The sequence below is a fragment of the Gossypium hirsutum genome, chromosome A12 (assembly GCF_007990345.1).
Source record: "Gossypium hirsutum isolate 1008001.06 chromosome A12, Gossypium_hirsutum_v2.1, whole genome shotgun sequence".
Taxonomy (NCBI): Eukaryota; Viridiplantae; Streptophyta; class Magnoliopsida; order Malvales; family Malvaceae; genus Gossypium; species Gossypium hirsutum.
Genome location: NC_053435.1, coordinates 11,812,885 through 11,830,070, shown reverse-complemented (window position 1 = coordinate 11,830,070; position 17,186 = coordinate 11,812,885). Strand labels below are relative to the sequence as shown.

The following is a 17,186-nucleotide window of genomic DNA, read 5'->3' as shown; positions in this document are numbered from 1 at the left end:
GAAGGGAGTTTGAATCTGATCTGATCTGACAGTTCAAACTGTAATTTTTCTGTACTGCAAATTACAGCACTACACTGTACAGTACATACGTCAGCCTTGCTGCTTATATTTATCTGATCTGGTGGTTAAACTACAATTTACAGGTATAACAGTTTACCGCATCGCACTGTACCATACGAACGTTAGCTATACTACATTCCATTATCTGATCTGGCAGTTAAACTACATTTTGATAAGCCATTATTGCCGGGCAATCCGAAGTGGCGGGTCATTGTTGTCGGGCAACCCAGGATGACTTTATATGGTGTGAAGGGCTGGATGGGCCTACTTGGTCCTATGTGGTGTGTTTGGTTAGAAGAGCTCAAACAGCTCTCACGAGGTGTGATCAGGGGACGGAGAGGTGTGGTTGGCTGGATGGGTGGGTTCTTTTAATATCAGACTGCATACATACGCATTTGTTTGAGTGTTTTGAGTGTGAGATTCTCTGACTGTTTCTGTTTGACTGGTTAGCACATGTAACAGTGTGCCTGTGAGTGTGACTTAGTGTGCTCGAATTGTTATTTAGTTTTGAGATTTGGTTTTAGGTTACCTTCTGGATCCGTATGTCTTTGTGAGTATTTTTTTTTGTACAGCTATCCAACATCCTTTTCTATGTTTCTGTAGTTTGATTGGTTTGAACTCACACTGAGCTCAAGTAGCTCACCCCCTCTGTTCCTCTTTCACGTATATTTTAGATTTTTGTTGCTAGACTCGGTATGCGGAGATCTCAGACAATCTTGGAGAATAATACAATACAAGTCGTATTTTTAGTTTCTATTTATTATTCAGTTTTTGAATTATAAGGTTTTATAAAATTGTGGAACAAGTTCCGTTTTAACTTTTATTCGTTCATTTATTTTCGGTTTTATAATAAACTTATCTATAATTTTTGCTAACTGAAACTAGGTGATTAAATATTCCGATTTAATGTAATAACTTGTTTTGTAAAAATTTACCTACAATCACTTCAGTGATCAATGTGACATCCAGGATTTGGTCTAAACTTCTAAGCCAGGTTTTGGGTGTTATAGAAATTTGTTTTTCCGATTGTCAAAGGAAATCAAACTTTTGTGCACAAATCAACATTGAAACAGACTGATTATCTTATTCCCTTTTTCTATTTAATTTTCTTCTCTGCATGCTAAGTATGAAATTAGGGATAATTGCATCTATATCCATTAGTGGCTAGTTTCCTTAGGGAGATTAACGAGCGGATGTGGAAATAATTAACGAAAAAATTAGGGTTTCGGTCCAAGTTAGTTGGTTTAAATTATTTGTGATTAAACCTTAGGATTAACGATCCTTGGAAGTAATTTAGGATGAATGAGATTGAGAGATAACTTTACCATTCATAATTTATCCCGATCAAGAAAGTGAGGCTGAGAGATAAATGTGTATTGGTCGATTAGTTAATTAGTTAGAGGCCAAGAGGTAATAATTGGATAATTAATAACTAACTCGATAAAACCCAAGTTCTAAAGTTAATTAAGAACATTGAAGTGAGTTAATCTTTTTCCTAGTTTATTGGATTAATTTTTATTGTTAATTGATTGTCGTTAGTCATAGTTAATTTATGTTATTTTTCTTAAATACTTTTATTTTTGTTTTTCGTAATATAATTTTAGTTTAATTCAACCTCCTTGGGTATGATCCTCGGAATCCTTCCTATAGTGTTTCATTGTAACACTTTACTATATTAAAATTTGACCCGTATACTTGCGGACACCGCTGCTTTATTATATATCTTTTTGTTGAAGTGTTTCTAGTCTAGATGTTCACATGTCTGGAGGTGGTCAATCTACAAGGAACGTTTGAAGCCATATTGCATTTTTGTTGCCTCAAAAGTTGCAACATATTTAGCATCCATAATGGATTCAGTAGTGCAAACCTATTTGATAGTTTTTCACACTATCTACCCACTGCCTAGGACAAGCACATAGTTTGATTTCGATTTCCTCAAATCCTAACATGTTTAGAAGTCAAAACTTGTATAATTTATAAGAAAATTTTCCACACATTTGCCTCTATATTAAAGCCAATAGTGCAACATTATTTGACACTTTTTCACACTATGTACTCGCCGCTTGAAAACAAACACAAATCTTAATGTTGATTTCCGCGAATCCTAGCATCTTTGGAAGTTAGAATGTGTATAACCAATAAGAGTAAGCTCTCATCTAGAATATACAAACATATGATACGTTGTTGTCCTTAAATACTTAATTATATGTTTGATTTCTTGCTAGTGTTTTGCATCGAGATTCACCTGACATCGACTCACCAATCCTATTACAAAACATATATTTTGACATGTGCATAAAATTCCACACATTAGACTTCTTACTGCTGAATTGTAAGGAACATTTCTCATATGTTTTCTTTCTTATGTTGTCTTAGGATAGTCCTCTAAAGAAAGATGAAAGCTCGATACAGAGGGTTGTGTTCCTTTCTTTGAATCGAGTGTAGTAAAATGTTTCAATATCTTGTCTATGTATGAAGCTTGTGATAAAACTATCACTTTGTTCTTTCGAATACCCAAAACATAGTTAGTTTCTCTCAAGTCCTTCATTCTAAATTGTTGTATTAACAATAGTTTAATCAATGATAATTTCCCTATATCACATTCCCAATTAGTAGAATGTCATCGACATATAGAACGAGAAATACCATAATTCCATCCTTAATTAGTTTATAAACACAAGGTTTATTAACGTTTTTCCCAAATCCAAATTTTTTTATTATTTGATCAAATCCTTGATTCTATGAGTGGAATGCTTACATAAGTCCATATATGGGCCTAAGTAGTTTGGTAAACTTTATGCTCGTTTCTTTTAGCTATATAACTAATGGGTCATACCATGTAGATGTTTTCTTCAAGATAAATGTTCAAAAATGATGTCTTGACATCCAATTGTCAGATCTCGTAACCAAGAGTCATTGCAATGGACAATAATATATAGATTGACTTGAGCATGATCACCGAAAAGAAGGCTTCCTTGTAACCAATACCTTCTTTCTGAGTATAGTCTTTTGCTGCAAGTCTAGCATTATAAATTTCAACTTTTCCTGTTGCATTTCTCTTCTTCTTGTAGATCCACTTATACCTTATGAGTTTTATCACTTTCGGTAAGTTTGAAAGTTCCCAAAGTAACTTGGGTTTTATAGAAACTAATTAGCTTTCATATTTATTTCATAGAGCTTGGGATCAACACTCTACATTACTTCGTCAAATGTGAGGGCCTCATAATCTTCTTATTCGTCAAATAATTTAGGCTTGGCTTCATACGGTGCCTCAATTCCTATTGAGTCTTAGGTATAGCCTTAGTTGGTATATCATTCAGAATTTAGCATGCCATTTGAAATGCGTATTCCTACAAGGTTATCAAAAACTGTGAATAATTTAACATTGATCAAACCATGTCTAATAAAGATCTATTCATGTTTTCCTCCATGGCATTGTGTTATTGAGTTCCTGACGTGATTAATTGTGACAATATATTATTCTTTATGTAGTATCCTAATAACTTATCCTATAAATATTCCCCACTTCAATTTAATTGAAGTGGTTTTACAGGTAAACCTAATTGTTTCTCTATTTCAACATGATACTCTTGAAATTTATTAAAAAATTTTCTTTTACGGTGCATTAGTTACACATACCCATACCAGGAATAATCATCTATATAGGATACATAATAATTATAACCACCTCACACACTGACATTCATGGGGCCACTTACATCAGTGTGCACAAGTTTTAAATGTTGTATTGCCATCATACCTTTTGCATTAAATGGTTGCTTGGTCATCTTACCTTCAAGCAAGATTCCCATTGTGGGAGATTTAATTCCCTAAGTGTACTTATGGTGTCATCTTTCAAAAGCCTACTGATCTTTTTTAGTTAATATTATCTAGCTTCAGATGCTAAAGATATGCTTTATTAGTGTGTGAAGTTTTAAGTTTCTTATTCGTAATTTTGGTTTTTAATATTGTGTACATCTTTGTTTGATAAAATAAAGGTTTTTTAGCATCCATCCTTTACATATGAGTGAATGATTTTTAAAAATTTCGATACTATTATGAAAAGTCATGGCCAAGCCAACTTTAAATAAACAAGGAATTGAAATTAAGTTTACCTTAAAACTTGGTACATAGAAAACTTCTTCTAAAATGTTCTTTCTAAAACTATCAAAATAAATATGTACATCTCCCACTGCTTCAGCCGCAACATTTGTCCCATCCTTCACTGGTAATGAGAGACTCTTATCTCTAAATCCTTTGTTTCCCTAAACCTTTGTAAAGAAACACAAACATAGTTAGTAGCTCTAGAATAAATAAATCAGTGGTCTACTGAATCTTCCACTATGCAAGTTTCAAACACTAAGAGTTCCATATCGTTGCCCTTCGTGGCTAGATAGCCCTTGCAGTCTTTCTAGTTAACCTCGAAGTGCCCTTTCTTATTGAAGAAGAGACATTTAGACTTTGACAAGATTTTTTGCTTCCTAGTTTTTTTCCTTTCCACTTTTTTGTATCCTAGAGGACTTAGACTTGTTTCTCCTATCTTGTTTTCCCTTCCCTTTAGAGGAAGAAACAACCACTAAGGTACCTTTTGCTTTATGGACAGGTTGGCTACCATTTAATATCAAATCATAGGATTAAATTTCCTTCATATGTTGTCTAAGCCCCAACTTCTTATTCCTGAGGTTATAAGAGGCCCTAAAGCCAAAAAAAAAAACCTTTCGACAAGCTTTTAAACACAATATTAATTTGTGTGTTCAAGTCTAGTTTGACCCCATTACCCATGGCCCCAATAAAGTAGCTTATAAGAGTAAACATATGATCTTTGATTAGAGTGTTGGTTTCTATTGGGCATTCATTAAAGGAGCTTATAAGAGTGATCATAGGATCTAGCAAAAGTAGCTTGGCCTCTAAACATGACCTCTAGTTTGTCAATTATCCATTTGTCAAAGTCACAGCCCTCCTGTTGCTTTTATAAGGTATTAGTCATACTTGTTAGTATATAGATATTAACTATCTCATCAGATTCTCACCAACGAGTTCTTACCTTAGCTTGGGTAGTTGGAGGGCATTTAGTATCAATGACTAACTTATGCTTCTCACAACTTAGGACATTGTTGAGGTTTCTTTTCCAATCCTTATAGCTGTTTTCGTTCAGTTTATTCTTAGTAAGCATATTAATTATAGGAGTTGGAGTCATTTCGAACTGAAAAATAAAAGTCCATCCATTAATTATTATTATATTGAAGGAAATATTTAAAATGATTTTGCAATATACGTAATGCATATAGAATGATGCATGCGTTTTACATTAAAACCCTGAAAAGCTTTTGTAAGTTTGTTGCAATGATAATTCTCAAACCCATTGGATTAAGTCACCATGGGGTAATCTTAGCCAACTAGTAAGAACATGAATTTTCATCCAATTAATATGTGAATCTAAACACATTATATCACACACATATTAAATATCGATTTTACTTAACTAGACTAGTCTTGAGTGTATAACCATCAACTTAATAATCATCATAGATATGTATTCTTATATGAGTTATCAAGGGATAATCTTAGTGAGTATCATATATGAATAGTTTTCCTTTGAAAGGAAATCTACCTAGTGAAGTCCACATGATAATACTTATCATGGGGTGCGGCTAGGTTAAAACTAGCTCGAAGTATTATCATGTCATCAGATAAACACCATTGATGAAGGTTGTATGTCTTGTTTAAGGACATTTTCCCTCTCAATAACTCCATTTTTAAAAAAAATGCAAGGTTTTTATTTCGGTTTCAATAATGAATTATTAAATATGAAATGAGAAGTAAAAGTGTCATTATTTTTCCTAAAATATATGACATGCTTACATTATATATGCATGAGGATATTTGTCAATTTAATTTCATATAATCTCATACAAAATGCAATAAATTTGAAAAAATTAAATTGACTTTGACCAACCAAATATTTCTATGGATCCATCCTAAGGAAAAATAAAATAATTAAAATTACAATATTTTTTCCAAAGTATTCTTTGGGTACTCTAGGTAAAAGTTAAATACCATGTGGGTTCTTCCAAATGATCTCGAATCCTAAAATGAACCTATTCGTTAAAAATAATCCAAAACCCCAAAAATTTGAACAAATCACCATTAGTGGGTCCCACCATCATCGGGTAGCCATCGTTACCCATCGTCGTATGTGATCATCAAGTTTGCATTATCTTAATCGATTTCAGATTCGATTGTATTATTGGTCCTTTCTCTATTTTGGGTTCCGCTAAAAATTGTAGGTTACTAAAATACCTAGTTTGTTTCCAACTCATATGAATTTTCCAATTTTACAAAAATAAATTTAAAATTCCTACGTGGAAATGATAACCCACAATCTGGTTACATGTTAAATGTTTGGTTCTTCAATTTTCATTTGTAAACAATCTGTTGGTTTACATTAAGTCTCTTAAAGTTTGACTAAGGGTTCACTAGTTTAGAATCTAGACTTTATGAATGACATTTGGTTACACCATGTTTTATCCTGAGGCAAAGCCTCCAATGGTACCTTCTTCCCATGTACATGACTTTAACTGCTTGCGACCCCTAAACTCACAATTCCATCTTCTTTGATCCCTCCTCAAAGTACTCGATCATACTTGCAAGTCTTGCAAACATCAATCAACTCCGTAAGTATGAATGAACTTAGTGAGGTCCTTCGTTGCATCATATTCAATCCCTATCTCACAAGGGTAAACAATACAAAATAAACCAAACATAAATACTACCTGTTCGCTCAACGTGAGTGTTTTACATAAAGACTCCAGCCGATTCTTTGAGCCAATTGTCTCCCTAAAGGCCTTCTCTATTCAAACTCTCCATTCGACAGAAATCCACACACCTCTCCATATCTTCGAGTCTTATATTTACTTATTGCCTTTTCCTCTTTCAGACAATTAGCATACGGGGTGTTCGATGACCTCTAACTTACTCACCTATATATCTTCTTATATTATCCCTTTATCCTAGCTTCCTTGCCTTCCACCTAAGTATTCTTAGAATATACCTTCCTTGGCAGACTTTCCTAGTTAGACTAGTCCTTGGTGGACTCCCTCTTTTCATACCATAGTCCCAGAAGACTCATTGACATTTCCATATTGTGTTGACCTTTAGCATATCTCACCCCTCTAGTGAACCCATAGTTTATCGTTCGAATGAGTATGCAATTTTGTCATATCACTTACTCATTTCTTTTCTACGAAATTATCCTTTCTGCGATGTATTTGCACTAGACTTTCCTCAAGGAGGTCTAGTTTTGATATACATTTTGTCCCTTGGAAAGAACCCTTATCCTAGGAGGACATCCCTCAGTCTTCCTATGCGATATGCTTCTCACGTACAGCTTCATTGAGCTCACTCTAGTGACTCTTCATTTCGGATCCTTGCTTGTGATCCTTGGATAATTTCTCCTCTTGTATTTCCATGATTAAGCTAGCTCTCGTACAACCTATTTTTTCGCATTACTTATTGGGACTCCGTCCATACCCTGTTGGCTTTCATCATTGTTGGTGGATTCCTCGTGACCTATTTTCTATACTTATATTTTCGTTTAACTCTTTTTCCACCTGTATAGTTTCTCATGCTAGGTGTACTAGTAGTATACTCCTCACTTGAGGTCCTGACGTACGTTCTGTATCTATTCCATGGCGGGCTCTAGGCGTTGTAGTAACTAGGCTATGGTCTTATACCCTTTTTCCTCGTTCTTTGTGACCCATCAGACTTACCTCGTGTTTATTATCCTGGCGGGTTATTTCTATTTTCTGTTTAATGTCTCAATGGACTATTTTTGTTTTGTGTTTACTGTCCTGACAAATTATCAATCTATGGATGTCCTGGAGTCTTTTATCCATGGTCTTACACCAACCCGCCATCCTCGCATATAATCTTATGATGCCATGAAGGTTTTCATCCATGGTCTTACTCATCATATTTGGATGTCATAGTTTCTTTCATCTATGGTCTTACATCGTGTACCTTATACCATTTACCTTGCTCCATGGTGTCTTTCATCCATGGTTTTATGCCATTATCATTATCGTGTATCATGCCGCTATGGCATCTTCAATTCATAGTCTTACGCTATGTACTTCATACCAGAGTGTCATAGCATCTTTTATCTATGGTTTTACACCATATACCGTCGTTAAGGTGTTGTCTTGAAGGACTATTCAATACTGCCGTTACAGTAAATATCAATCTATAATTTCCTTCCCTGAATCCTCCTCTTATTACCTCTTTTACACCATCTAACCTTGATGTTGAAATCCTCCTCCAAATCCATAATTACTAGCTTATGGTTTCTTTCAATTTAGTCATTTTTTCGTTCCTAATTTCGGTTTATTAGAAATCTAGGTGTTACATTCTTTAAACAAGCTTTCAATGAGGAGAAGGGCTTCTATGATCATGGTATTGATGCATACCTTGATAGGAATAATCTGTTAGGGTTTATGATTTTTGTGAAGTCATATATAAGTATGTAGTTTTTTAGTTCTATGTTAATCTTTTAAAGTCTATTGCTAATCCAAAAAGTAATTATTTCCATAAGACATTTGTTCGAAGATAATGGTATGACTTCAACCCAACGAGAATTATTGCATTATTTAACCATTACAGTCTATAGGATGCAAAATTGAGACAATCATTTGATGAAATTGCCAATACAATCACAAACGGAAGTCGAGCAACTTGGTCTAAAGGTGTGGAACTCTAAGTTTCAGAACCAAAATCGACCTATGTTGCTCTATTTTCCATTGCAACTTAAAACTAGATTTGTAAAAGTCCGTTTTTAGTTAAATAAAAACAGTGGTTTTGGGAGCACAAATTTGAGGTCAAAATATTTATTTTATTATTATTTTAATGTTTATAGTATGAAAATCTGATTGTGTGAAATTTTTGTTAAGAAATTTTAGTGTTTGGTTGCTCAATTTGATAAAAAGGACTAAATCGCGTAAGTGCAAAAATTTGAGTTCTATAAGTAAAAGGTATTAATTTGCAATGAAAGTTAGAAATGGGTGACCTTAAATGGTAATTAAACCATTTGAAACTTGAGTGGACATTGTTGGACAAGGTTAGGTAAGTTTTAAAGGTTAACTCTTAAGGGTAAATTGGTAAACTAATTAATAAACATATTAAAACATAGAAAACAAAATATCAAAGGATGCATGTCCATCTTTCTTGCCGAAATTGAAGAAGAAATAAACCATTAAGTAACACCAAGCATTAAGCCATTGATATTCTTGCATGATCAAGAAAAGTGAAATTCGTACTTAGATCGGGGAAATAACAAGGTCTCAGATTAGTTGACTTGTGTCGTCGTTTTTACATCTGAGGTAAGTTCGTATGTAATAAACATTGTTATAATTATGTTTTAAATGCTTTGATATTACATAAATTTTGTATACGAGATTACAGTCATGTTTGATGACGATTCGGCTAATTATATGCACTTGGTGTGTGAGATTGAAAATAGTTTCGACTACATATGTATTGGCACTTAGTGTACGGGACTGAAATAGCTTCGGTTATATATATATTGGCACTTAGTGTGCGTAATTGAGATAAATTCGGCTATATATATACATTGGCACTTAGTGTGCGAGATCGATATTGCTTCGACTATTTATTTGGCACTTATTGTGCAAATTTCCCGAGTATCCAATAATAAATTTCTGAATGGTTCAACGGGTACGCCAAAAAAGTGGATAAGTATAAGTTGATATGGAATGGTACAGGTATATACGTGAAACGTACAAGCATCGAAATAAGGAGATTATGAAAGTGATAGCTAATTTTGTGAATAAAATTGTGATAGGATGATGATTTCATATGTGACTTGTATATTATGTTTTACTTGTTTAAATTGTGCACATTTGGTAAGTTGATTTTAAATTCTATATGAAGTTACTAAGCTATAAAGCTTACTTTGTGTATTTCTTTGTGTTTTATAGTGAGCTAGCTCGATTCGGAAACAGTCAGAGATCACTTCACACTATCTAACTATCACTTGGTACCTTTGAAATTAAGTTTTGGGTCATATGGCATGTATAGGGACGTTGGTCAGTATGAAATATGTTTTGTTTGTGAATTTAGCGATTTGAATTGGCTTGTAAATGTTTATGCTTTGTGATTATATATATAGCCATGTGAGTTGACATATATTAGTGATTTTGATGATGTATATAAATGTCCAAATGGCTTTTGTTTTGAGCTTGGTAATTGACTTATGTTGGGTGATTGAGGTTGGATTCATGATGCTTATTGATAATAGGTAATTAGAATGTTAAAAGGTTGATAATTGGAAAGCTTTGTGCTTGTGAAATGGTGCATGATGATGCATGTTTGGAAATGTTTAATTAGTTGATTTGAATATGCGAAGTTGGTATGATTTGAATGAGTAAAACATAGGATTATAAGCATGTTAGTTGTTGGTATTGAAATGGTATGTTTTAGCCTTGATTGTGGTTGAATTGGATGCACACGTATGCTATGAATGAGTACATTTTAAATTGAGTAGGTGTGTGCAAATTGGGGTGGCATGATGGCTTGATAAATAGAATATTTTTGTCCACACGGGCAGAGACATGGGCATGTGTTTCAGCCATGTATGACACACCGGTCAAGTTACACGGTCGCGTGTCCCCTAGTGTTGATTTTGAAACCAAGTCAGTATGCTCCACGCATCCTCACACAGGGGTGTATCTGTTAGCCGTGTGAGACACACGGTCGGACCACACGGGCGTGTGTTCCCTGTTCTTGAGAAAATTTTTTATGTGATAAAAAAGTTTCCAAAGTTATCGGTTTAGTCTCGAACCACTCTCTCAATGCATGTTTAGGGCCTCGTTGGCTCGTAATAGGGACAAATTGATTGAGATTGAGTGATGAATGCATGAACTGAGAAAATATATGCTAAGTGAATGTTTGACTTGTTTTATAAGTTTGTTAATACTCCGTAGCCCTATTCTAGCATTGAATACAGATGAAGAGTGCTACATTTATTGGTATTAGAGCTACGGTTTAGTCAATTCTAGGACTAACATAGCGTATATGAGAGTCTAGATATACATGCTATACATAAACTAGATAGTGTGATGACTCTTAATATTTTTAAAATGTGTTTTCATATAGTAAATAGATCCCAATCGAGTTGTAGTTGATGAGGTTGAAAGTAATGTGCCAGCTCCCAGTCTAGAGATAGTGCCTTCTAAATCTAGACTCGTATCAGGTAGCCAGGGAGGAGAGGCTAACGAAGCCTTCTTCCAAATGATGAACGAATGATTCACGTAGTATGTCTTGACAAATTCGGCTGCTCAACAACCTCTTAATATTTTTAAAATGTGTTTTCATATAGTAAATAGATCCCAATCGAGTTGTAGTTGATGAGGTTGAAAGTAATGTGCCAGCTCCCACTCAAGAGACAGTGCCTTCTAAATCTAGACTCGTATCGAGTAGCCAGGGAGGAGAGGCTAACGAAGCCTTCTTCCAAATGATGAACGAATGATTCACGTAGTATGTCTTGACAAATTCGGCTGCTCAACAACCTCTTAATATTTTTAAAATGTGTTTTCATATAGTAAATAGATCCCAATCGAGTTGTAGTTGATGAGGTTGAAAGTAATGTGCCAGCTCCCACTCAAGAGACAGTGCCTTCTAAATCTAGACTCGTATCGGGTAGCCAGGGAGGAGAGGCTAACGAAGCCTTCTTCCAAATGATGAACGAATGATTCACGTAGTATGTCTTGACAAATTCGGTTGCTCAACAACCTCTACCCCTACCTAATCCCCAATTAGTTCCCGTAGCTCCTCAAGGTTTGGAACCTCTGCGATTGAATAAGCCTCCAGTTGATAAGATTTGTAAACACGGGGTTGAAGAGTTTAGAGCTACTATTGATGATGATCTTGATAGAGCCGAGTTTTGGCTTGAAAATAAGATTCGAGTGTTTGATGAGCTTTCTTGCACACCGGTTGAGTGTTTAAAATTTATTGTATCACTTCTGAGGGACACCGCATACCAGTGGATGAATACATTAGTATCAGTGGTGCCGAGAGAAAGAGTCATTTGAGAGTTCTTTCAGATCAAGTTTCGGAAAAATACATAAGTCAACGGTTTTTAGATCAAAAGCATAAAGAGTTTTTAGAACTGAAACATGGTCGTATGACTGTAACCGAGTACGAGAGAGAATTTGTGCGGTTGAACAAATATGCTCGAGAGTATGTTTTTACCGAAGAGATCATGTGCAAGCGGTTTGTTAATGGTTTGAATGAAAACATTAAACTTCTGGTCTAGATTTTAGATTTTAAAGAATTTGTTGTATTAGTTGACCGGGCTTGTAAAGCCGAAGACTTTAACCGAGAAAGGAGGAAACCTGATTCATAGGCTAGAGATTCGAGAAAAAGACCGATGAATAAACCTTATCATTTTTCATCAGAGACATCTCAAGATTCGTATAGTCGATCAAATACATTAGTGGGATACCAGAATAGAGATCATGAAAATCAACATGTGAGTTCTAAAGCTCAAGAAACTTTTGTCTCAAGCATTGGCAGTGGTGAGAAATAATAAATCCGATGTCAACAGTGTGGAAGAAGGCATTTTCGGCAATCTTGGGTGAAATATAATAATAGAGTTTGTTACAAATGTGGTGAACGAGATCATTTTATTCGGGATTGTCCTCAACTAACTGAGAAAGATAACAATCAAAATACAAGACAGAGTAACACAGCCACTAGAGGAAGGCTACTGAGAAATGTTGGAAATGTGACCAATATTAGAGGTACGACGAAAGACTCTATGAGATCCAAGGCTAGAGCACCTGCTAGAGCTTACGCCATTCATACTCGCAAAGAAGCATCGTCACCTGATGTTATCACCAGTACATTTTCTCTTTATGACACTAATGTGATTGTATTGATTGATCCTTGATCAACTTATTCGTATATCTATATGAATTTAGTTTCTAGTAAAAATTTTCCTGTTGAGTCTATAGAATCTGTAATTAAGGTATCGAACCCCTTATGCAAGTAGTTTTAGTTGATAAATTTTGCAAGGATTTCCCTTTGATGACTCAGGGTTACTGTTTTTCGGCTGACTTGAAACTATTACCTTTTGATGAGTTTAATGTAATTCTGGCTATGAATTGGTTGACTATGTATGATGCCGTTCTGAATTTGATAAACCGTAATTTATACATATTTTTACCCCATGTTTAACGCATTTTATGGATGATTTCCAAATAGAATTGGTGAATTCGATGCTCCTAATGCTTTAATTTCATGTTTTATACTTAGGAGAGCATAGAAGAGCGAAAGGAATGAGAAACGGGCCAAAAACGGAGAAAATGGGCCAAAGTACGAAATCAACACGGGCTAGACCTCCTCACACGGGCAGACCACACGGCCGTGTCAATTTGGCTGGCTCAAACACGGCCTGAAGTAATTGCACACGGGCATGTCCCTGTCGAGCCCAAGTTGAGTCCAATTCGAAAAAGGCTAATTTTGAGGGCTCTTAAGCATTCCAAAGCCTATAAATACACCCTAGAGGAGGAAGAAAAAGGAGACACAAAATAGGGAATAAGGAATTACTCCAAGGAAGCCGATTGATCCATCTCAGAAGCTGGATTCACCATCAAGACTAAAGATCTCTCCTCAATTTCCCCTTCAGGAGTTTTGGGTTTTCTTTATGTTTTGTATTCTTTATTATTCTGAGATGTTTTCTTATTTAGTTATGAACTAAAACCCCTAAATACCTAAGGGGAATGAAACCTAAGACGAATCTTGTTATTATTTTCTGAATTGTATGATAAATATTTAACTTGTTCTTAATTATATGTTCTTAATTTTTGTTTTGATATCCGAGGATATTGATTCAAGATAAGCTCTTATTCAGAGGAGGAATAGACCCTGTGTAAGAGTACATTTGTCATAATTAAGCGAAGTTGTTTGCGCGTCTAGACATAAGGTGACAAGATTTTTCTGGATTAGGGTGAAACCTAATAAAGGGATCCATAGATTGAGTTAATGCAACCATAGGGTGTTAATTAGAGAATGGTCTCAATTATTCAATCTAGGGATTAGACGTTATTAGTCTTGAATAAGGATAATAACATAATTTAGGGATCTCTACGGAACAAGTTAAATGAATAAATCGTCCGATTCAGAGCCAGAATAACAAGTACAGTCTAGGTGGATTTTTCCTTAGGTATTGTCTTAATTCAATCGATTTTCCCAAAAGAAATTCCCCAATTCTATTCTCTATGAATTCTTAGTTTAGATAATTAGTTAGTTAAAACAAAAACCTCTTTATTCTTAGGCTAGATAATAAAAAGACAGTCATTACTAGTACTTTTAGTTCCTTTGGGTTCGACAATCTAGTCTTGCTAAAACTATACTACTGTTCGATAGGTACACTTGCCTACATCGCGATAATAGTTAGTTTCAAGAACGATTAATTATAAATATTTCAAACCTATCATGAAATCACGCGATCAAGTTTTTGGCATTGTTGCCGGGGAACTAAGATATTAGGAACGCTCAACTTTTATTACTTTAGCCATTTATTTTTCTTGCAATGTAATTTAATTTAATTTATTATTATTATTTATTAATTTACTTTTTTTCTTTCTCTTGGCAGGTTTTTATAGTTTATGACTAGAAGAAACCCATCAGGACCACTACTTTTTGACAAAGAAATTGATCGCACAGTTCGCAAACATCAAATAGAAATAAGGTGAAGCTTAAGATATACAGAGAACGAGAAAGAGGACGATACTCAACCCCCAATCGAAGAGATGGCTAAAAACCAAGACAATCAGCTACCTCCTGCAATTGCGGTTAATCAAAATCCTGCTCCACGCACTATGTATGATTATGCTAAACCTTCTTTAACAGGAACTGAATCGAGCATAGTTAGACCTGCTGTAGCTGTAAATACTTTTGAACTAAAACCTAACACTATTCAAATGATACAACAATTTGTTCAGTTTGATGGTTTGCGGGATGAGGATCCCAACGCTCACTTAGCAAACTTCTTAGAACTATGCGATACATTTAAAATTAATGGTGTTTCTGATGATGCCATTCGTCTTCGGTTATTCCCTTTTTCATTGAGAAACAAAGCTAAACAATGGTTGAACTCATTACCACGAGGGTCAATCACTACTTGGGAACAAATGACCGAAAAATTTCTATTAAAATATTTTTCGTCGGCTAAAACGGCTAAATTACGTAATGATATCTCTTCGTTTGTGCAGATGGACTTAGAAACTCTTTACGATGCATAAGAGAGATACAAAGACTTACTGAGAAGGTGCCCTCACCATGGGTTACCGCTTTGGCTATAGGTTCAAACGTTCCATAATGGCCCGAATCCTTCGACTCGACAAATGGTTGACACAGCTGCTGGCAGAACCATCAATAATAAAACACCTGAATATGCCTATGAGTTTATATAGGAGATGTCACTGAATAACTATCAGTGGCAAGTCATGAGGACTAAGCCAACTAAAACAGCAGGCGTTTATAACATCGATACTATGCTGTCAAATCAGGTAGAACTTCTAAAAAAAAGATTGATGGTTTACTTGGTTCTACTCAGGTACATCCATTAATGAGGTGCGAGACAAATAGAGGAGGAGCATACAAAGAGTATCAACCCTTCAACCCTAGCATCAAGGAGGAACAAGTCCAATATATGGGTAACAATAACTCTTGATCCCAAAATAACCCATATAGTAACACTTACAATGCAGGTTGGAGGAACCACCCCAATTTCTCGTGGGGCGGTCAAGGAAATCAAAGACCATAACATCCTTCGGGTTTTCAACAACCACCCTATCAACAGGAAAAGAAGCTGAACCTTGAAGAGATGCTCTCAAAGTTTATATCAGTGTCAGAAACCCATTTTCAGAACACCGTGACAACACTTAAAAATCAACAAGCATCGATCCAAGGGCTCGAAACTTAGATAGGCCAACTTTCCAAACTAATCTCCAAACGACCACAAGGTAGCTTGCCAAGTAATACTGAACCTAACCCAAGGGAATAACTCAATGCAATTAATATTCAAGATGATGAAGGAGTCGTTGAGCCTGAACTAGGACCGAGGCAAGAAAATGTGGTAAGCAAAGGTCAAGGTGAGGTAGGTCATAATAAAATCAAATCAGTGATTGTCGAATATAAACCTCGTGTGCCATACCCCAATGCGAGAAGGAAAGACCGCTCAGATGAACAATTTGGTAAATTCCTTAAACTCTTAAAAAATTACACATTAACTTACCATTTATTGAATCTCTATCATAGATGCCAAACACAATGAAGTTTTTAAAGGAGCTTTTAGCAAATAAGCGGAAGTTGGACGAGGCATCGCATGTGGAGCTAAACGCAGTGTGCTCAGCTATTCTACAAAATAAGCTACCGACCAAATTAAAAGATCCAGGAAGTTTTACGATGCCTTGCTTAATTGGTAGTTTAGATGTTAATAATACATTAGCTGATTTAGGGGCTAGTAGCAACGTCATGCCTTACAAAATGTTTAAGCAACTAGGTCTCGGGAAACCCAAACAGACTAGGATGAGCATTCAATTAACAGATATAACTATAAGATTCCCTAGGGGTATTATTGAAGATGTGCTAGTTAAAATCGATAAATTTATATTTCCCGTTGACTTCATTGTTTTAGACATAGAGGAGGATAACAACACTCCTTTAATTCTAGGAAGGCCTTTTTTAGCAACTGCTAAAAAAATTATTGATGTTGGCACAAGTGAACTCACACTCCATGTAGGATACGAAACAATCACCCTTCAAGCTCGCAATTCCAGCAACACATTGGAAATTGAAGGTGATCGTCTAAACCATTTTACTAAAACTGACAATATGGTGCAACCTTCTTTGTAGGAAATGAGTCTGAAGAAAGTACATGAGCCATTCTCAAGCAATAGTAGAGAACCTATTCATGAATATCGAAGGCTACAAATCGAGGAGCTAGATGAATGGCGGACGCATAAACCAAGAACACCCGACAAACCGAATCTACGACAGAACAAGCTCAATACCTTTCCAAATAAACTTAAGGTTGGAGATAGAGT

At 35.2% G+C, this 17,186-nt stretch overlaps 1 non-coding gene across 1 annotated transcript; it reads right to left on the bottom strand.

Moving 5' to 3' along the window:
* Positions 1 to 15,317: 15,317 nt before the first annotated feature.
* On the bottom strand, positions 15,318 to 15,424 carry LOC121211528 (small nucleolar RNA R71). Its single transcript, XR_005906752.1, has one exon. It is a non-coding gene; the product is annotated as a small nucleolar RNA R71 (small nucleolar RNA).
* Positions 15,425 to 17,186: the final 1,762 nt, after the last annotated feature.